Source organism: Pleuronectes platessa, chromosome 8, assembly GCF_947347685.1.
Source record: "Pleuronectes platessa chromosome 8, fPlePla1.1, whole genome shotgun sequence".
NCBI classification, from domain to species: domain Eukaryota; kingdom Metazoa; phylum Chordata; class Actinopteri; order Pleuronectiformes; family Pleuronectidae; genus Pleuronectes; species Pleuronectes platessa.
The window spans coordinates 24,300,533-24,304,391 of record NC_070633.1 but is presented as its reverse complement, the minus strand read 5'-3'; the positions used below and the strand labels follow the sequence as shown (position 1 = coordinate 24,304,391).

The following is a 3,859-nucleotide window of genomic DNA, read 5'->3' as shown; positions in this document are numbered from 1 at the left end:
TGTGTCCTGCTTCCTGCACATCTGACTTGGAAATCTTCATATCTGAAAACAGATGATGTTATCGCCCAGGCTTTATCTTTAGCCTCGTTGTTTTTAGTTGAAAACTGGACGCTACTTTTCCAGCATCACATGACACAGAGACAGAATTAACAACTAGCTGGTGAACATGGTGGTGCATGAGATCCAGGCTTGTTGAAGCATGAGACAAAGTTAACAATAAAAAGTAAATAAAGGGCTTTGCATTCATCAGGTGCGATGATCCACGACGTGATCCAGTCGATACCTGATCATGCAAACTTAAAGTGGTCACTGGTCACTGGTCACGTCATACTGGTCACGTGAGGGGAAAGTCCATGAAGCCTGTTACGGTTCAACGGTTGTCTTCGGTGTCTGAAATGAATCAGCAGCAGTAGAAAGATCCCAGAGGCCGCTCACATCCTTGAACCAAGACACAGGACATATGAGCCGGGTCCGTCTGCTACAATAGGCTGAGTAGCTAATGGCCGAAGCACAGGGATGAGCTGTATTCATACTAATAACTGTTATAGATCATATTAACATTACTGCACTGTATCCAGTATGCAATAATCCAGTTTGTTTGTCTGTGTATTGTTTTGTCTGTGTATGACAAGCAAGGTTAAAGTCCGTGTCCAGTTTGTGTTTTTATCCTCGATGCTGCAGATCAGTTACTCAGGTCCCATCATTCATCCCTACAGGCTCGTAAAGGAATAGATTTGTTTTCTCTAATACAGAAGTGTGATATCATATTTTTTCTTCCCTTTCCATGTTTAAGACCCGCTATCCGAAAGCAGTTCGAGAGTACACACTGTGAGGGGGCATGAAAGTGTTATTCCACCACTTCAGCAAATATTTAAGCTACTAAAAACAACAGCAGAGCAGAACTTGCAGGGTATACTTCTTCAAATTGTTTATTTATTAAAATGCAGCTTTTATGTTTATCTCTCCTGAGCGAAGACAGGACTCCTATCAGCCTTGCAGGTCTTCACTCTGTCAGCTCTGATCCAAACAAAAGCATTCTTTGACTAATCACTACATTCCAGCGCGAGTACAGATCAAACAAGGGCTGAAGGTGAACCTGATTCAGATGCATCTCTCTCTCTCTCTCTCTCTCTCTCTCTCTCTCTCTCTCTCTCTCTCGCTCTCTCCCTCCGCTTCACAGAGGGGCGACGCACACGCTCTGTATTCAACAAACACCGACACATTTAATATGAAACGCTTTCGCTGCCACTTTTTCTTATCGACCACTTTCCGACTTGGCAGGTTGGCAGTTATTAGCACATAATAAATAATGGCAGGGGTCTCCCGTAGGCTGTCCTGAGTGCCACCGGTGATGAGAATGCAGTGCAAAGAGAGAGAGAGAGAGCGTGTGGGAGATAATTCAACATTACACGCAAAGAAACCCCATCATATAGTCTTATTTCTTTTTATGTCCCTGGCACATACTGTATGATTATGCTCTTGTAACGGACCAAGCCAAACCCAAAGGTAAAAGGCCGACCACAAGGCCTCAGATCTGCAGATACATCTCATTTTTCACTGTATAAGCTCACTTTGACAAATGAACCTGGATGATAGCTGGAACTTTGTGCGCGGCAATTGATCATCCCACTGAGCCGTGCTGAACCTGCATGAAAACCTGGATCTATTAGCTCAAGTGGTGTGGGGAGGGCGGTTAATGTTTGAGGCCCTAATTGATGATCTAAATCTTCATTATTCAGTTGTTTAGCAGACAACGGTGCATGGCGCCATTTGATCTTGTTTGGCACCAACGCCAAAAGCAAGATGGCTGCTAATTCGTTTAGCTGCTCAGACTAAATAAAAAGAAATGAGCAGCGGCTGCACCTTTGCAGCCCGGACCACTTTACCTTCCTTGACTGTGGTTATGACTTGTTTCAGGCGTTTCAGGAACCTATACCACAGTTGTACGACACGTTTACTCTTGTATTCACATGCACATGCTACCTGAGCTCCCAGGTGCGTCATGTATAATATATATATTGTATTTATATGCATTGTTGCCAGTGCCGTGTACCCTGCTCTGTCATCTTGTGCTGTACATAATATTCGGCTGTAATGTCCCTGCTCTATATGAGAGTTCTGTGTTGCAAAGTAATATGTGGACCTGTCTCCTCGCCTAATGTAAATATCAAATGACATTTTCCTGCAGCCGTGACTCTTATTCAGATTACATTCTGTAATGGAATGAATACCAGGATGTATACAGCACCTTAAAGTAGCATGTTACCACTTTCCTGCTCCACAGTTTGAGTAATTTAATACACTTTTTCCTTTCTGTGTGGCTAAGTTTCATTACATGATGCGGGGGGGGGGGGGGGTTTGACCTTGTTAATTTCTCTGTTCTGCATTAACAGCTTCTTCAATTTTTCTGTTTGCTTGTGCAGATTCAAATGAGCTACGTGCAAAATCTGCAGCGACACCCATGTGAGCGACATAAAGATTCCTCCCACAGTGTTTTTGTTGTGCGACCCTGTTGCAGTTTGGGTTATCACAGCGGGCCGTGGATTGCTGTTGTTATTCCGGTTGATGTTGTTGATTTCCTCAGGATCCAGGGATGATTAATATCTGCGTCAGCTCCAGCAGCAAGTGACGAACAAAACAACAACAGGTAAGCAGAGGGAGGTGTGAACTCCTGGAAAACAGACACTCGCCTTCTCTTCTCTCTCGTGACGACGTGGTATTCGGGAAGCTGCCGGGCATCTCTCTGTCAGCGTGGAGACACGGAGCTACTGTGAAAGCTTCATGTTTCAATTGAGATTCTTTATGAGCAAATTAGACTGGTACAAGGGGAACAACCTGCCACTTCACTATCACCTGGATAATGTGACATCTCACAAACTTAGCCGGTTGCCAACAACCAATGTAGTGTTTTTCAGGGACAGTTACACAGTTATACCTCACAACATTGACCTTTTGTCGAGTCACACAGACACACACATAGACAGACAACAATAATACTTTATGATAAGGTCACAAATTACTGTGGAATTATAAATCTAATTAAAACTGTCTGGATGTGATAACAGAGAGCTCTTGCCAAGATCAACCATCTTTGTCATAAAGTTTCAACTGCCTATTTAAAAGGAGCAGAATGAAAATGAATCTGGATATTTTATAACCCCCACGCTTTTTCTTTTTTTTTTTCGTGCTGCAGGAATATGCTGATCACCAGAATTTATAGTGAACGAGATACTTCTGCTGTGTTGACAGCTCAGGAAATGCATCTGGTAATAGAAAGTGAGGAGGAAAAATGAGGACTAAGAGCAAATGAGCCCAATGCTGTCGAAAGGAAAAGGTTCACATTAAAGGAGTGGAGAAAGTAAAATGGGTTGTGATCGAATGATATAACTGAGGTTAAACCCATACGAGTTTGGTAAACCAGGGTAGTTAACAGGGATTCCTGATTACAGCTCAGAAACTGTACATGAACATGGAGGCGGCTTCTACACTGCCTCCCCGCTTTCCGGACATGAAGCCAGGATATCTCAGATTTGCAGAGGGTAGCATGCTCCAGTGGCGCAATCGGTTAGCGCGCGGTACTTATAGACAGTGATCTGCGCAGTAATGCCGAGGTTGTGAGTTCGATCCTCACCTGGAGCATAAGGTTGACTTTACACTACTAACAAATAACACATTATACAAAAAGTTTAATGATTGTCCACGGTGGTTTGATTCCCATCTTCCTCCATTCAGTGTACCGAGATATTGGCATATGTGTGTGATAGAGAACACGGAAACCAGCCACCAGGGGGCAATTAGGAAAGTAAATTCAGCAAGGTCTAATACACAATACAGATTTAATGAAACAAGCGACAGATGA

General features: G+C 43.4%; 1 non-coding gene across 1 annotated transcript; it reads left to right on the top strand.

The window, feature by feature from the left end:
- Positions 1 to 3,546: 3,546 nt before the first annotated feature.
- On the top strand, positions 3,547 to 3,639 carry trnai-uau (transfer RNA isoleucine (anticodon UAU)). The gene is given in 2 exon segments: positions 3,547 to 3,584; positions 3,604 to 3,639. It is a non-coding gene; the product is annotated as a tRNA-Ile (tRNA).
- Positions 3,640 to 3,859: the final 220 nt, after the last annotated feature.